At 33.3% G+C, this 19,727-nt stretch overlaps 2 pseudogenes; both read left to right on the top strand.

The window, feature by feature from the left end:
• The first annotated feature begins 15,197 nt into the window (after positions 1–15,197).
• Positions 15,198–16,464, top strand: LOC120196030 (annotated as a pseudogene).
• A 931-nt stretch (positions 16,465–17,395) lies between these two features.
• Positions 17,396–17,581, top strand: LOC120196132 (annotated as a pseudogene).
• The last annotated feature ends 2,146 nt before the right edge of the window (positions 17,582–19,727 follow it).

The raw sequence follows: 19,727 nt of genomic DNA, 5'->3' as shown, positions 1-19,727 counted from the left end.
CATATACTGCATTGTACTTACTCCAGATTATTCAAAAAAAATTAATTTTTATAATGGTTTTAGTATTTTTAATATGAATATTCCAAATTTTATTAATTTAATTTTTATTATTTTTATATTTATTTTTTAAATATTTAAATAATTTATATTTATAATTTTAAATATTTTTTTAAATTAAATAACCCCTTAAACTTTTTAGAAAACCAATTTGGCCATTGAACAAAATAAAAAAAACCAGTTTAACACATCTGCCACATCATCAGCCATAGTGGATTACCACATCAGCACCGTGGACAGCCATGCCAATACTTTAACAGTCAACGATAGAAAATATTGGTCAAAGGACTACATTGAATTTATTTTCTGAGTTGAAAAATCACATTGAGAAAAAAATAGTACGAGGGCATCATTGAATTTTTTAAAAGTACAAGGGCTTGGAGTGTTTTTTTTTTTGCCAAATTAATAATATTCAATGCCACATCAGGATATGTAATTACTGCTAGTTTATCTTGGTTCCCATATACTATAAATAGATATACAAATCCCAAAACTGAATCTATTTAGTGACCTCAAATGTAAAGGGAAATATTGTTATTTTTTAGAGGTTTTAGATTCAGTAGTTGTATCTTTAGTGCGTACACTGTAACATCCCGAAATTCGGGTCAGTGACTAAAATGAGAATTTTTAAAATTTGATGATAAAAGCAAAATAGTTTAATAGTTTAATGACTTATTGGAATATAGTTGAAGGTTGTTTGGTAATTATTGAATGAATTAAAGGGCAAATTGGTCATTTGATAAGAAATATATTTTCCCCCTTTTATAAGAATGAATCACGTGGGGGAAAAGAAAGAGTTATCTGGGAAACTCTCTTCTTCTTCTTCTTCCTCCCGTATCTCCAAGCTCAAAGGTAAGTTTGTGTTTTCTTGATTATTTTTTTATTTAAAGGTTGGGTTATGATCACTAGATGATAATTAAGCTTAAGGAAAGTTTAATTTGTTTTTAAAAAACAAGATGAAAGATATATGAGAGATTAAAGATTTTGAGTTCTTGAATGAAATCTTGGAATAGAGTTCATTACTCATATTGGAAGACAAATTCATATTGGAAGACAAATTTGACTTGTCATCCACTTAATTAAGGGATATGAAGTGATGGAATTGAATTTAGAACAAGTAGAAAATTTAGTATGATTCTTGGATTTCATATGGAAGATAGAATTTTTGAGTTTAAAGAAGTGATTATGGAGTAGAAGTGAGTTTAAGTATGTGTTGAGTTAATCGATTGACGGATTTGGCCAAGAGGGGGGTGAATTGGCAATTAAAAATTTGGTGGAAGTTTTTGCAGAAAATTGAAAGTAATTGCACAGAGATTTAAAGTGGTTCGACTTTCTCAATCAAAGTCTACGTCCACTACCTTAGCTATCCACACTAAGGATTTTCCAACAAATTCACTAATTTGTTCTTTCTTTTGAGGCCAAAGAGATAACCTTACAAAACCCTCAAGAATATACCCCAATTCTTGAGAACACTCTTTCCCAAAGAGAAGATTACAAATTTGCAAACTTACAAGGAAAACCTCACAAGGTAAGATGTTTGCACAATTCTAGAACAAGAAAAGAACACTCAAAGATAATTACAAATGAGCACAAATGGTGTTCTTGAAAGCAAAATGAATATTGAAAGGAAAATTGGCTTGATTTGCACAAACTTGGTGTTTGATGCTTTCTCTATTGTTTCTCTATAATTTCTTCTTGATCAAGGGCTTCAGAACTTGTTTAAATACACCTTGAATCACTTATGAACGTTGGGGATGATTATGGAAGATCATATAGCCATTTTAGTGTGAAAACAATTAATAAAATAGCTTGGAGCGTGGGGGAATCAGTTCCCCCTCATAGGGAATCGGTTCCCTAAGTGTAAAATTCAAATATTTCGACTGTTGATCAGGGGGGAATCGGTACCCCCTATGGGGGAATCGGTTCCCTCCGAGCATTCTGGAAATCTCGGAGCCAAACCATTCAGGGGGGAATCGGTACCCCCTTGGGGAGGAATCGGTTCCCTCTGAGCAATCTGGAATTTTTGGCTTTGAAATGGTTCGAAATACTTTGAAAGATTATTTTGAAATTGTTTTAAGATTAAAACTTAATTTTACACTTAAGTAAGGATTAAAAATGATTTTTGAAATATTTGGAGTAATGTTTTGATATTCGAATAATTATATCGAATATACTTAGAAAATCATTTGGAAAATCTTAAAATTCATTTAACTTAATTTGTTATATCGAAATATCAAAATGTTTTCAATAATCTCCCCCTTTTTGATATAACAAAACATTTTAGTAATTTTAAGATTTTGAAATCAAGTTTTGAAATTACTCCCCCTTACTTTAACACTTCTCCCATTTATCATTTTTAAAATTTTTAAAAACACACACTCTTCTCCCCCTTTTTGTTAAATCAAAAAGATTCAAAGAAACGTGAAAATCATTTTAGCCAATTGATTAGGTATATGTATGCATAAGCTGCTAAGATCACAATCAAGAGAAACGTTAGCCATTAGTTCCATAATCAATATTCATAAGCAATGTGATATATCAAAATTGGTCATATTGCTAATAATGATGTAAATGATGCAATAATGAATAAATCACACCAAACATATAAGTTCACACCATCCATAAATCCAAACAAATCACAATCCACAAATTCAAACATTCCAAAATGTTAAAACAATAAGTTTGGAGTTCAAAGCAAAATATAGAATCAAACATCCGTAGGAGGATCGGGAGGAGGAAAACGAGCTCGCATAGCGGCCATCTCGTGTGAGAGTGCATCAATACGTTCATTCATTGAAGCGTTGTTTGTTCGCATCTCTCGGAGAATCTCTAATTGTTGAGCTCCCATTGTGGATAAATTGGACTCTATAGAAGTAAAGCGCGAATCCATGGTCGCATATCAGAAATCAAATATCTCCATAAAGGAAACACTTGCACTATCATTTTGTTTATATCGTGAGCCTAAAAACTGTTTTTCATTGATAAACCTTCATTATCCAAGCCTAAGGCATTGTCTATGTAAGCCGGATCAAGATGGAAATATTGACTTAGGAGGTAGGAACGTACTCCTATGGTTTTGGTTTTGTCACGACTTTTGATACAAACGACATTATAATAGAAGATACGAACAAGTTGATGATAGACACGGTTCAAGTTCGAAAAGTTTATCAAATTTCCATTCGTGCAAGATAGGGAGATATTTAAGTTAATAGCAACCATAGCTTGAAGAGATGGATACGTTCTTCCCTAATCTTATACGAGTCAAAATATTGGTAAAACCAATAACGATAATCTTTAGGACCCGGTTGATTGAAACAAGAATTTTGGATAGTCAAGTTAGGATCAAGGTTTGGAATAGGATTTGAGAATAGGAGGAGGATTTGGAGGTGGATTTGGTTGACGACTAGAACGACTAGATGAAGACCTAGCACGTTTAGGATTGGACATGGTAAAGGAAATCAGAATAGATTGGATAACCTGCATTTTAAAAACAAATGTATGCAATTCAATTAATCCCAAACTCAATTGAGTCCTCAATATTTCAAGGTTCACTAATCAATCCTATTGGGCAAAGTTTTTGAAAACTTTTGACAAATATGGTTTTGAAAAATATATATATATATATATATATATATATATATATATATAGTTATTCATATACAACATAATTTAATCAAAACACAATAATTTGAAAATTAACATTTTTTTTAAATTTCGAAAATTTTAAAATTTTGTAAATTCTTATGTTTTGATGAAATTAGTTGTAACATCTAGTTTCTAATCATTAAACAATCAATGCCCGATCACTATTTCAACCTAAAACTAATTAAAACTAATCATATGTTCAAAATCAATGAAATAGAGAGTTTAGAAAAATTTGCCTTGAAAAATGAAGATTGAGGGGATTTAGATGTTGTTTGCACGATTTTAATGATTCCAACATTTAGAAGATGATATTTGATTCGAATTCCGATTAATATCGTTGATTTGAGGCAAGAATGGAGATTTGAGAAAAGTTGAGAGAGAACGATGGAAGAGGGTTTGAGTATTTTGGGGTTTTGGGTGTTCTGCCCGATTTAACAGAACCCCAGGGGGGTATCGATTCCCCTGTGGGGGGAATCGGTTCCCCTTCAAAGGGGGAATCGGTTCCCTCATGAGGGGGATCGATTCCCTCTGTACCAAAATGCTAAAATCCGATTTTTAAGCACACAAAATGCTCAATTAATCTTCTCTAGTGGTATAGGCAACTCATATATTGAAAAATAATTATGTTCAAACAATTAAATTAATCTTTAATCGATATTTGAACATAAAATTAATTTTCATCAGAATCATAAACCCCCTAACTAATAGCAATGAATGCAATCAAAAATTACTATTATGAGCATTTTTCAGTATTTATTAAAAGTGCTGAATTTTTTAAACACTAAGTGAAGATAGGTCAGTTAAACCTAATTCTCTCCTAAGTGTCCAAACCTTTCCTTATCTAAGGGTTTTGTAAAAATATCCGCTAATTGATGCAAAGTATCAACAAATTCTAGAACTACATCTTCCTTAGTGACATGGTCTCTAATGAAGTTATGTCTAATTTCAATGTGTTTAGTTCTAGAGTGTTGGATGTGATTTTTAGTGAGACAAATGGCACTAGTATTGTCACACTTGATAGGAATAGTACATACTTCAATTCCATAATCAAAAAGTTGTTGTTTCATCCATAAAACTTGTGCCAACAACTACCGGCTGAAATATATTCCGCTTCAGTGGTAGATAATGCAACACAATTTTGTTTCTTTGAAAACCAAGAAATCAGCATATTTCCAAGGAATTGGCAAGTACCGGAGGTGCTTTTCCTATCTAATTTACATCCTCTATAATCCGCATCAGAGAAGGCATGCAAGCTAAAACTAGAGTCTCTAGGATACCAAAGTCCTAAACTAGGAGTGTCCTTAAGGTATCTAAAGATTCTCTTAACAGCTAGTAAATGTGATTCCTTAGGACATGATTGAAATCTAGCACATAAGCAAACACTAAACATAATGTCCGGTCTACTTGCAGTTAGGTAAAGCAAAGAGCCAATCATTAACCTATATAATTTAACATCTACACATTTACCTCCTTCATCTAAGTCAAGCTTTGTTGAAGAGCTCATTGGAGTGTCATGAGGTTTCCCATTTTCCAATCCAAACTTCTTGAGCATATCTTTGACGTACTTAGCTTGATTAATGAAGATGCCATCTTTTCTTTGCTTGATTTGGAGTCCCAAGAAAAATGAGAGCTCCCCCATCATGCTCATCTCAAATTCACTTTGCATTAGCTTAGAAAATTCTTGGCAAAGAACATCATTAGTAGAACCAAATATTATATCATCAACATAAATTTGAACTACTAATAAATCTTTACCTTTATGCTTTAAAAACAATGTAGTGTCAACCTTCCCTTTTGAAAAACCTTTTTCAATTAAAAATTTGACAATCTTTCATACCAAGCTCTAGGAGCTTTTTAAACCATAAAGAGCTTTTGTCAATTTAAGAACATGTTTCAGAAATTTTGAATCTTCAAAACCTGGAGGTTGTTCCACATACACTTCTTCCTTTATAAAACCATTTAAAAATGCACTTTTAACATCCATTTGATATAATTTAAATTCATGAAAACATGCAAATGCTAATAACATTCTAATTGCTTCCATCCTAGCTACGGGAGCATATGTTTCATCATAGTTTATGCCCTTTTGAGTATACCCTTGAGCAACAAGTCTAGCCTTGTTTCTCACTATATTACCACTCTCATCAAGTTTATTCCTAAATACCCATCTAGTACCTACAGTAGATTTATTACTAGGCCTTTCAACTAATGTCCATACTTTACTTCTCTCAAATTGATTTAACTCTTCTTGCATAGCCATAATCCAATGTTCATCATTTAATGCTTCTTTAATATTCTTAGGCTCTACGCATGAAATAAATGCAACATAATTACAAATATTTCTAAGAGAAGATCGAGTTGTTACCCCTTTTGATGGATCACCTATAATTTCACCATCCTTGACATAGTTGTACTCTTGGAAGATACTTCCCTTTCTTCAATGGTTGGATTCTCAAGAGGATCACGAGTTTCCTCATTTTTCGTTTCTTTCTTTGATGATGGTTCTCCAACGTCATGTTAAATGTCATTTGTATTTATAACACCTACATCATCATTCACACAAGAATCCTTCCTCGGAAGGGGATTATCATCAAAAACAACATGTATAGACTCTTCTACAACTAAAGTTCTTTTATTAAATACTCGATAAGCTTTAGAATTTAAGGAATACCCAAAAAATTTCTTCATCACTTTAGCATCAAATTTGCCAAGGTTTCTTTATGTTGTTTAAAACAACATTTACATCCAAAAGGATGAAAATAACTAATGTTAGGCTTTTTATTTTTGAAAATTTCATATGGAGTTTTCTTTAAAATTGGCCTAATCATTACTCGATTTATAACATAACAAGCGGTATTTGTGGCTTCCGCCCAAAAATATTTTGGCAAATTATTTTCACAAAGCATGGTTATAGCCATTTCTTCTAAAGTTCAATTTTTCCTCTCAACAACTCCATTTTGTTGAGGAGTTCTAGGTGCTGAAAAATTATGACTAATACCATTAGAATTACAAAACTCAGTAAATCCAAGATTTTCAAATTCAGTGCCATGATCACTCCTAACACAAGTTATAGAGTAACCTTTATCGTTTTGGATTACTTTTGAAAATGTGATGAATTGTTCTAATGCTTCATCTTTAGTACTTAAAAATAGAACCCAAGTATATCTAGAACAGTCATCTACCAAGACGAAAGCATATTGTTTTCCACCCAAGCTAGTAGTCCTAGTTGGCCCAAAAAGATCTATGTGGATCAATTGTAATACTCTACTAGTTGATACGTCATTAATGGATTTAAAAGAAACTCGCTTTTGTTTTCCTTTAGCACAAGCATCACAGATTTTATCATTATCAAATTTAAGCTTAGGCAACCCTCAAACTAAATCACCTTGAATTAGCCGTTGCAAAACACTCATACTAGCATGTCCTAGTCTCCTATGCCATAACCAACTATCATGTTCATCCTTAGCAACTAGGCACAAATTAGTCATATCAATAGAATCTAACTGCACCATGTATATGTTTCCTATTCTATGACCAACAAGCATAATCAAAGTAGATGCAATGTCAATCAATTTTGCAAACACTTAATTTAAAAATAAGACATTGTATCTTTTGTCAAATTCATCTAATCAGATTATGCTTTAATCCATTCACATACAAAACATTATGCAATGTTGATAATCGAGATTAAGAGCACATTCATAAAGTTTTTGAAAATGTTATGCATTAAAACTTTATAATATTTTAAAAAATATGCATAATCATTAAGAAAAATTTAAGGTCAAAATTTTGCAAAACCAAAGTTCTTGAAAAATCGATATCAATTGTTAAAGAGATATCAATTACATTTTAAAAAACAATTTTGACCAAAAATTAATATGATGAACTAGAGTTTATAAAACATTACCAAAAATTATTATGTTCATCATACAATATTTTTCAACATACATGAGACAAAACATAATCATTTAGAATTATTTAACATTTAAAACCTCATGCATGCATAGAATAAATGAGCAACCAAATAAAATAAAAAAAACATTAAGTTTAGAGGTTACCCATTCCTTTTTCATGTGTGGATAGAGCATCTTGAATATCATCAACTTTATCACCATTGCTCCCACACACCTACAAGATACATTTAAGTAGATTTTGGTATCCAATTTGATTTGGATCCTTGAACATTAGTTTCAATGCCTCTTGTTCCTTTTGGAACCCATACTTGTCTAATTTTAAATCGTTTTCCTTTCTTTAAAGGACAAGTATGTTCCTTATGACCATGATAATGACAATGTGAACATATTGTCATTATTGAACTAGATGAATTAAAAATGATCTTTTTTTCTTTTGTTAAACATTCAAGCTTATCTTTTAAATTGAAATTTTCTTTTTCAATACTTTCAAATTCATTTTGAGAGTTCTAAATCCTTCTTCAAGATTCATTTGATTTTCAAAATCCATTTTCATTTCTAGAAGAAGTTTGTTTAATTTGAAAATTTCTTTTTCAAAGTTTTCAGATTTTATTTTTGAAAGCTCTAACTCATTTCTCAACATTTCATTTTGATTTTCCAAGTCTGTTTTAGATTTCAAAAGAATATCATTTTTAGCAATAAATTTAGAAATCAATTTATTGTATTTGGAGTTCATGGTCTCAAACTCCGAAAATAATTTATCATAAGCATCTTGTAACTCATTAAAAGATTTTGAATTTGATATATTTGAGTTAGAAGATACATTTGGCTCTGTGAGAGCTAATAGAGACATCACTTTAATTGGTTCTTCTTCTTCCTTGTCTCTATAGATCTCCTCAAGCTTATCCCACATTTCCTTGGCACTTGAACAAGAAGAAACTCCTTTATATACATTAGGATCAATTGCACAATACAACATGTGCATAACCTTTGAGTTTTGTTGAGCTTCCTTCCGTTCTTGAGTACTCCACTTCTTTACCTTCTTAGTAGTAGAGGAATATCCTTTCTTGATTATAATCCAAGCTTCCATATAGAATGCTTTGATGAATATCATCATATACCTCTTCCAATGACGATAATTTGTTCCATTGAAGTATGGAGGCACGTCAATTGGTCTGGATTCTTCCATGGAGAATGAACCGGAAGTGGAGGCCATCTTTATCGATTTAACTCTTCCCGGATCGACTCAAGAGGTGATTAAACTTTCAAATGAGTTAGGCTCTGATGCCAATTGTTGAGTTAATCGATTGACGGATTTAGCCAAGAGGGGGGGTGAATTGGCAATTAAAAATTTGGTGGAAGCTTTTGCAAAAAATTGAAAGTAATTGCACAACGATTTAGAGTGGTTCGACTTTCTCAATCAAAGTCTACGTCCACTACCTTAGCTATCCACACTAAGGATTTTCCAACAAATTCACTAATTTGTTCTTTCTTTTGAGGCAAAAGAGATAACCTTACAACACCCTCAAGAATATACCCCAATTCTTGAGAACACTCTTTCCCAAAGAGAAGATTACAAATTTGCAAACTTACAAGGAAAACCTCACAAGGTAAGATGTTTGCACAATTCTAGAACAAGAAAAGAACACTCAAAGATAATTACAAATGAGCACAAATGGTGTTCTTGAAAGCAAAATGAATATTGAAAGGAAAATTGGCTTGATTTGCACAAACTTGGTGTTTGATGCTTTCTCTCTTGTTTCTCTATAATTTCTTCTTGATCAAGGGCTTCAGAACTTGTTTAAATACACCTTGAATCACTTATGAACGTTGGGGATGATTAGTGAAGATCATATAGCCGTTTTAGTGTGAAAACTATTAATAAAACAGCTTGGAGCGTGGGGGAATCGGTTCCCCCTCATAGGGAATCGGTTCCCTAAGTGTAAAATTCAAATATTTCGACTGTTGATCAGGGGGGAATCGGTACCCCCTATGGGGGAATCGGTTCCCTCCGAGCATTCTGGAAATCTCGAAGCCAAACCATTCAGGGGGGAATCGGTTCCCTCTGTGCAATCTGGAATTTTTGGCTTTGAAATGGTTCGAAATACTTTGAAAGATTATTTTGAAATTGTTTTAAGATTAAAAGTTAATTTTACACTTAAGTAAGGATTAAAAATGATTTTTGAAATATTTGGTGTAATGTTTTGATATTCGAATAATTATATCGAATATACTTAGAAAATCATTTGGAAAATCTTAAAATTCATTTAACTTAATTTGTTATATCGAAATATCAAAATGTTTTCAACAGTATGTATATGAAAGTTAGGAATATTAAAGGAGGTGAAAGATGAAGAATTAAGCTGAAAGAGAGTGAATTCGTGCTTAAAATGTAAATTATGGGTTGTGTGCATCGATGCACTCTCAAATAAATGAACATCGAATGCAATCAGTGCATCGATGCACAAGGAGTGCATCGATGCACCTGCTTAAAATACAAACATCGAATAGGATTTATGCACCGATGCATGAATAGTGCATCGATGCACCTGTCAAGGGATGCATCGATGCATGGTGTAGTGCATCGATGCATGCCTTCATTAAAAGATAAAAATAACTTTCTTATTAGCCTAAGGAATGATAGTTTAGAATATATCAATTATTATACTGATATGTATCAATGTATTAATATGTAGATTTAGAACGTGATCTCGTTCCGGAACAATTGAAGGATTAGAATCAAGTCAAGCAAGGCTAAGGTGAGTACATATTAGAAGTATGGTACAAGGGAATAAGACTTGTGATAAGTCTAATTCCTATGTTGATTTTCATAGCACAATAGTTATGAACATGTATACATGATAATTATTATGATAAATGCATAAAGTATATATGTTCATATGATTTGATAAATGATATATGTGAAAAGACCCAAATGCACATGTGATATGATAAGTGATATGAGCTTTGTGATCACAAGAGAAATGACATGAACACATGAACCCATGAAACATAAGAATAATGCCCATGGTATACGATATGAGAGCTATAGGTATAGTTGGCATGCCAAGAGTCGAGGGTTCTACGTGGTCCTTCGGGACGTATATGTATCCTTTGGAACATTTACAGTGTCTTTTGAGACAGATCTGGTCCATTGGAATATGTATATAGTTCTTAAGGAGTGGTCATTCGGGACAAATACAGTCATATGTCCTTCGGGACAAATTTCATAGCCCCTAGTGGGACCCATATGAGCCGTGGTGATAGCATAGTGCACAACCTCAATATACTCGAATACCTTGAGTTCTCAAAAATTTACATTGGCCTATAAAAGGTCATCAAAGGTAATTACATTGTTATAGTTATATGTTATCATATTATTATTGTTTACATTGAATTGTATACGACATGATTGAATTGATAGATTGCATGTTCATATTCATACTGAATGCATTATTGTTATATTTATATGTCTCACTAAGTCTATGACTTAGCGTGTAAGTGATTTACACGTAGGTACCAAGAATCAGGAAGAGTGGAAATAGAGTTGCAAGAACAGAAGCACTGCTAGAAGATCAGATCAGAAGTAACAGATAAAGTATGTCTTTTGTCGTGTATATGGTTGGCATTTAAGAAAAGTGTCTGTTACAAATGCTCTGATTAATTTTGTCTTGTTTTGGTTAATTTGTGTAAAGTAACAATGTTATTTTAATGAAAGTTTAAAATTTCCTTGATTTTCCGTCAATAGTCAAAGTTTGAAAAGTCAATGTGATACCTCGGACTCGTATCCGGGTCGGGTACGGGTTGAGGGTGTTACATTTAATGGTATCAGAGCTACTGTTTAGTCGATTCTCGGCATAAACCGGAGTCTAGAGTGTCTTATAAAGTATTCATGCCAACAAAATAGTGAAAACTTCTGATATGATATAATAGTAAGTATGTTGTTTTGCTAATATAACGATATGATTATATTCTTATAGATGTCCGGACATGGTAGCTCTATAAGTGAAGCGAGAGATGATAGGACCGCTGAAAGTAATAATTCACCTGCCCTGGCCAGGCAAGGTGAAGAACAGGCACCTTTTGGAGTGCCTGTAACTGATCAAGATGTGTTCTTTAGAACATTAGATGCGGTATTGACACGTTTCCAACCTCCTGCTACTTCAACTCCGAGAATGAATGTTGCAAAGGAGTTGAAGGGTTTAGGAGCTCCAGAGTTTAAAGGCGAAACTGAGGAAGGTCCTGTTGTTGCGGACCTTTGGCTTAATGATGTAAAAATTATGTTAGATGGTCTCCACTGTTCTAATGTAGAGAAGTTAGATGGAGTGATCTCCTTGCTTCGTGAGCAAGCGAGAGTCTGGTGGACAAACGTCACTCTGAGAATGTCAAGTGATGAAGTGACCTGGTCCTTGTTCTTAAAAGAGTTTAAAAACAAATATATAGGAGACCAGTTTATCAGGCAAATGAAACAATAATTTTTGAACTTGAAGCAATTGGACCGCATTGTATATGAGTATGAGTGCGAATTTAATAAATTAAGTCACTTTGCAGCAGAGTTAGTGCCTACAGAGAAAGATGCTTGCGAGTGGTTTGTTGAGGGCTTACGCCCAAGTTTAAAAGAGATGTTGATAGTGTTGAACTTATCCTCGTTTCAAGAGGTAGTAAATCATGCTAAAGCCTTAGAGAGAGCTCAAAATGAAAGTTTTGGGAATCAAAGAACCCAACCATCTAAAAGAACTGGGGCTTCATCAAGTTTTGCACCACCTAAAAGAAGTAGAGATTTTGATTTCCGATCTCAAGCACAATCAGAGTCGATGGCATCCGTTGAAAGGTAATCAAATCAGATGAGAGCTAGACATACTCAATCTGTAGGGTCTGGTGATGGACGAGCACAGCAGAGTCAAATTAGACAATGTGAAATTTGTGGAAGAAGCTATAGCGGAATGTATAGGGTAGTTACTGGAGCTTGTTTCCGATGTGGTGAAGTGGGACATTTCATGAGAGATTGTCCATTGAGGACAGGAGAACCAGTACAGTCGGAGCGATCTTCTTCGATGTCTCAAAGGAGAAGAGGTAGAGGAAGAGGTAGAAGTCAACCTGAATCCTCTACACAACATGAAATACGCTCCACTGCTCGAGTGTATAATATGAATACTAATGAAGATTTTGATGATCCAGAGATTATAACATGTACTTTTTATTATGTAATAGATATGTTATGATATTGATTGATCTGAACTTGTATATTTATATATTAGTAGTGAATTGATGTGAGAATGGAGAATTCAATTAGAAGTTATTTATAGCGATGTGGAAGTGACAAATTTATTAGGGTATAATGTTGGGATAAATAAGGAGTGCATCGATCCACCTGTCAAGGGATTTATGCACCGATGCATAAGGAGTGCATTGATGCACCTGCTTAAAATACAAACATCGAATAGGATTTATGCACCGATGCATAAATAGTGCATCGATGCACCTGTCAAGGGATGCATCGATGCATGGTGTAGTGCATTGATGCATGCCTTCATTAAAAGATAAAAATAGCTTTCTTATTAGCCTAATGAATGATAGTTTAGAATATATCAATTAGTATACTGATATGTATCAATGTATTAATATGTAGATTTAGAACGTGATCTCGTTCTGGAATAATTGAAGGATTAGAATCGAGTCAAACAAGGCTAAGGTGAGTACATATTAGAAGTATGGTACAAGAGAATAAGACTTGTGATAAGTCTAATTCCTATGTTGATTTTCATAGCACAATAGTTATGAACATGCATACATGATAATTATTATGATAAATGCATAAAGTATATATGTTCATATGATTTGATAAATGATATATGTGAAAAGACCCAAATGCACATGTGATATGATAAGTGATATGAGTTATGTGATCACAAGAGAAATGACATGAACACATGAACACATGAAACATAAGAATAATGCCCATGGTATACGATATGAGAGCTATAGGTATAGTTGGCATGCCAAGAGTCGAGGGTTCTACGTGGTCCTTCGGGACGCATATGTATCATTTGGAACATTTACAGTGTCTTTTGAGACAGATCTGATCCACTGGAATATGTATATGGTTCTTAAGGAGTGGTCATTCGGGACAAATACAGTCATAGGTCCTTCGGGACAAATACAGTCATAGGTCCTTCGGGACAAATTTTATAGCCTCTAGTGGGACCCATACGAGCTGTGGTGATAGCATAGTGCACAACCTCAATATACTCGAATACCTTGAGTTCTCAAAAATGTACATGGGCCTATAAAAGGTTATCAAAGGTAATTACATTGTTATAGTTATATGTTATCATATTATTATTATTATTTACATTGAATTGTATACGACAGGATTGAATGGATAGATTGCATGTTCATATTCATACTGAATGCATTATTGTTATATTTATATATGTCTCACTAAGTCTATGACTTAGCGTGTAAGTATTTACACGTAGGTACCAAGAATCAGGAAGAGTGGAAATAGGGTTGCAAGAACAGCAGCACTGCTATAAGATCAGATCATAAGTAACGGATAAAGTATGTCTTTTGTCATGTATATGGTTGGCATGTAAGAAAAGTGTCTGTTACAAATGCTCTGATCAGTTTTGTCTTGTTTTGGTTAACTTGTGTAAAGTAACAATGTTATTTTAATGAAAGTTTTAAATTTCCTTGATTTTTCGTCAATAGTCAAAGTTTGAAAAGTCAATGTGACACCTCAGACTCGTATCCGAGTCGGGTACGGGCTGAGGGTGTTACATACACATTGCTAATAAATTTAAAAAATTATGAATAAATATTATCTTAAAATCATTTCGACTATTAAAAAAGAAACCTCAAATCTACATACATTTTGTTTTTAATAGTCTCATGTAATTATAAAATAATATATGTTTATAATTTTTTTAGTTTATGATAACGTAAACATACCCTATAAATAAAACTGCTCGAACTTAAATCTTTTATTAAAAAACAACAACAACATCTATTTCATGACTGATGATGATATCCAATGAACTTACCTACTTTTTATCAACTTATATGATATTTTGTGATGTAGAAATTAATTATATATCATCTCAAATGATCAAAGAACCAAAAATAAATATAATCAATCAAATATCACTAAAGATTTACTCAACATATAGAAATGAAAATTGGAGAATTAAAAGAATATAAGTTTTTATTTTAGATACTTTGGAGGTGATTATAAATGGGAGAATTATAAGGCGATTAAAAAATACATGTAATTATTAATGAATATCTATTATATATATATAAGATATTTTTGCCCAATGAACTTGTATTAAGAAGAAAAAGAAAAGAAATACCAAAATTTAACTAACTACCAGCATAGCAAAATTCATTCATTGCCATCCAAATCCTCTTCATTTCTTCCTCGTCTCTCCTTCCCTCTTTCTTTGGTGCCAAATCCCGCCGTCACCCCTCCCCAGTCTAAGCGGCAGAGACATTGACGTCCATTTTATTCAGCGTCTCTTCCTCTAAGTCATGGGGAAGGGACGGCCACCACCGACGCTACCGTCACCACCATCATCATCATAAATGTCACATGATATCGAGAAAGGAACCTCGAACCACATGCAACATCCCGACAGGTCACATAATAAGAGAAAACCACCTCCGCTGCCACCGCCGCCTCCCGAACCATGGACGCCATGGCTAATGCCTCTTGTATTTGTCGCCGACATAGCGATATTTATTTATACCATGTACGTCAATGATTGTCCACATGTATCTGGAACCCAAAAAATGTATTGGGTATGAATATCTCGGAAGGTTCTCGTTTCAAAGTCTTAAAGAAAACCCTCTTCTCGGCCCTTAATGCATCACGTAAGAAACCCTCTTCTCATGGATACATATATACATGCATGCATGATATAATTTAGGGTTTAATTGCAGGCTGAAGAAACTAGGAGCCCTTGACTGGAAACTAGTGGCCGAGGAGAAGGAATATTGGCGTCTCGTATCATGCATGTGGTATCATGCTGGTGTAATCCATTTAGCTGTTAAATATGTTAAGCCTTTTGTTCCTGGGAATCCGATTGGAGAAAGAATTTGGATTTTGTATGAACTTCATCCCTTAAAAATGTTTACCGATGAGATTTTTTGTATGCTAAATAATTCCGAGTTACGTAAACAAACGCAGTGCGAATTGGTCCGTTGTACATGGTTTCCGGCCTCGGTGGGAGCTTGGCATCGGCTCTATTCGAAGCTCGGAAAGAAACCATCTCCGTTGGTGCATTCGGTGCACTTTTCGGACTCTTGGGAGCCATGCTTTCTGAGCTTATTACCAACTGGTCGAACTATACACACAAGGTAAACTCGGCATCTTAAATCTCCTCTTGTGCACGAATTGCAGGTTATATAAGTTTTAAATCTTGCCCATAGTGTTCGGCTCTGTTCACCATGTTGTTGATCATTTGCTTGAACCTAGCCGTCGGATTTCTACCGTAAATCGACAATACAGCTCATTTAGGAGGGTTCGCGGCTGGACTACTCGCCGGATTCGTCCTTCTAATGCGACCTCAGTTCGGATACATAAGTCCAAGGCATGTCCCGGAGGGATATAGGATTAAACATAAAGTCCCAAAGCACAAGTGGTACCAATATGCATTCTTCGGCATCGCTTTAGTCCTGTTGATCATAGAGTAAATTACTCGATTTATTGAATATTCTGGAACTGAAATTAACCTGAATTTTAGCTAACCGTCTGCCCCTTCTTCTTCTTCTTCTCGGCAGATTTGCAGTTGGCTTACAAAGGCTACTTGCAGGCGAAACTCTTTAAACCAAACCTTCAATGGTGGATTAGGAGACCACTATAATAATCAAATTTTTGTAACCTCAGCTGTTAATTCTTATAGGAGTATTATAGATATAAATGTACCTTTAAACACGAATCTTTAATTGTTATTGTTTCAACATTACTTTGAGGCTACTATCTTTCCGATCGAACGACTCGTTTAACAGGGCACGAAACAGTGTAAGAAACACGACACCTTTAAACACGATAAACATTCAATACATGTATCATATTTATATTTAGATTTCGAGGTCTTTTATAATTATGTTTTGTGCTTATGTAAACATGCACGAACGATCAAGAATCATAACAAAATATCAGGATTCATACATGACAGAGATACGGATCCCTAGAATGAGAGAAGGATCGAAGAAGACACAATGGAAGAATTGATCTGAAATGGCAGCAATAATTGAAGAATTAGAGCATTTTCGGTTAGGACGTATGGGAAATGGAGGGAAGATTTGTTGAATCAAGAATTTTTTGGATGCAAAAATGAATTTGATGAAGTAAGGCATTTAGAACATAGTTATTAAGATCAATTAAAAATTGGAATTAAAATCAAAGGAATTTGCAACATCGTTCTTACTTGCTCACCTTCGAAATATATGTCTTCTAAACGCAAGAGACTAGAATGTCCCTTAGAATAATAGAGAGAGTAAAATATTTGTTTGATGCAGTAAAAAAGCTTGTAATAGAGTTTAAAACAACTGCTACCTGTAATAATAGAGAATGGCAGTGGCAGAGATTTACTATCTCCAATGAAACCGCTGCTTTATGCTAGAATTGAGTTTAAAACCAAAGCTGAAATTGTGATTAGTTCCCAGAAGCAGCTTAGAAGCGAGATGCTGCCTGTAATGTAATATCCCCCATGGTTGAGGTATAAAGGGAAGCAGGGAGAAGGTGCATATAAAAGAAACGGGCTTGAACATAGAAGGGTATACCTTTCTCGGCCTTTTGGCTAAGATCAAGTGTAGTATCTGTTCTTATCAGTTTAATATCTGATAATGACTCGCATGATATTAAATTTATTTTTTAAGGGGAGGGTCCACCACAGTAGCTTGCTATTGGGGCTCTCGAGCGTCGCCCTAGTGTTGCACTATTGCTCAGGCCTGGAGCACCCCACCCAATCCACGGTTTAATGTTTTTATTATTTTTCTGGACTATCAATGTAAATCTTTTATTCGCACAAACCATGCATTCCACATCATCTCTTCGCCGTCTACGTTACAAGGACAATTCTTCCTCCATGCATTCTGTTGTCTTGGCCTAACCTCATTTCATTTTGGAAGCCTCCAGACTTAAAATTTCAATTTCATTTCAGCCTCCAAAGACTTGAAATTTCAATTTCATTCCAATTTCTAAAATTAACAAAATCCTCCAAAACGTAAAATTTCAATTTCATAAGAGTTCTAAAATTAACAAAAATCAAAATCCGAGGCATTGATCCTTTTTCTTGAGATATTAATCCATTTGTTCAAAGTGTAGATCCCTTTTCTGACCGTAACCATTGGATCTGTCCACTCACACTAGATAATGATCATTTCCATAAAACCATGCATTTAAAGGTTAGAACATGTATCAATTGAAAATATTTATCGTGTATTGTTTTCATGTAACTCACATCTCATATAGATTACCTTTGGTCATGTTGCACATGTATTAGAAATAGAACTAAAAATGATACATGTTTTAGAGAAAATTTAAGAGAATTCAGCTTACAAGGTAGAGAGCATTCGAAAAAAAGGGAAAAAAAATTTAGGAGAAATTTTAATAAGCGAAGACAATGTAATTAAAATTCAACATTATTAATTTATTAATATCATAATAATGCTCATTAAAATAAAATCATATTTTTTAATAATATATAATAAAAAAGAATAATGTCTTTGGAGCCTCAAATTTGGTCATTTGAAAATTGTCCTTAAATTGATTTCATAAACCAAGTTAAGTATAATTCAATAATCAATTCAAAATTCAAATCATTTTAGATCTTATGGATTTTCCTTTCTAAAATATTTTCCCTAAATTAATACTGAAAATTGGTTTTCTAGAAACCGATCAGACTTTTTGATAATATCATTAAATATAGATAACTACCGTAAAAAGCAAGATGTTACAAGTTTTTATACGTAAGTTCGATGTTTCGATATGTTTGAGTATATTACAAAAATTTGTGTGGAATTGATATATAAGAGTTATGTTGCTATGTTGAAATTGTAGTTGGTGTGACTTATTGTGTTTGAATGAATTGAGTTATATGTATTCATTGTATAATTACTTTAATGAATTTGTGATACATATATGGTATGATTGTAGGTACTAAATGGTCAGTTGATTTAAATTACAAGTCAAAGTAATACTAGCATAGGAGGAGGGATGAACCAATTTATTTTAGTTAAGGAAATAAATTTGATTTTAAAGGCCAGAACATCAACCGACTTGCTGAAAATCATGTATATGAAATCCCTTATGTACATGCAACCGGTGCAAATGGGAACAATTGACAACCTGCATATGGGAAGGGTCCGAAGGGAGAAAGGGAGAATTTTACTGGGCTTGATTTGTAGAAAGAATGCCAACTCAGGGGAAGGCAATTCTAATCATTTCGTAATATTTAAAAGTTGTATGCCTAAAATGACCATTTCAGCATAGTTCAATGGCTTTTTTCTTCTTCTGTATTTTATATCTTTTTCCTTTATTTTTTTGTTGTTAGAAAGATTAGGGGTGACCAAAATTAGACTTTACTTGAAAATATTTTAAATTCGAATCGAGTTATAAAATAGAATTTGAATAACAAATTGGGTAACTTAAAGTTTTTAATAATTAGTTGATTGATTTTTAAGTTTAAGTCAACTCCTTTGACCTTTTATGATATGTATCACATGTGAAAAATATAGAAATTTATATGCATTATATATGAATATAGAATTTTTTTATCAGACCGATCCGAGATGATAAAATAATTATCTCTTATTTTTTAGAGATAATTATAATAATCTCTCTGTATTTTTTTAATTAGATCATTATTTTACCTAATAAAAATGAAAATATATTTGTGTTGGGTTTGACCAGGTAAAAGTTCTCATTTGAAAAATTGGATCGAGTTTCAAGTTGGATGAAATTTCCCTCAAATCAAGTCAAATTTGATGGAAGATGAAGAGGTAGAATACTCGGCTCAAATCGATTAAAAATCCGACTCGACTCATATCTATCCTTATTCAAAAGCCCAATTAAACAGTCAGTTTTTGAGCCCATGTTTAGATATGGGG

The sequence above is a fragment of the Hibiscus syriacus genome, unplaced genomic scaffold, assembly GCF_006381635.1.
Source record: "Hibiscus syriacus cultivar Baekdansim isolate YM2019G1 unplaced genomic scaffold, ASM638163v2 tig00117026_pilon, whole genome shotgun sequence".
Taxonomy (NCBI): Eukaryota; Viridiplantae; Streptophyta; class Magnoliopsida; order Malvales; family Malvaceae; genus Hibiscus; species Hibiscus syriacus.
The sequence above is the reverse complement of the archived record's forward strand: the minus strand, read 5'-3'. Positions and strand labels throughout refer to the sequence as shown.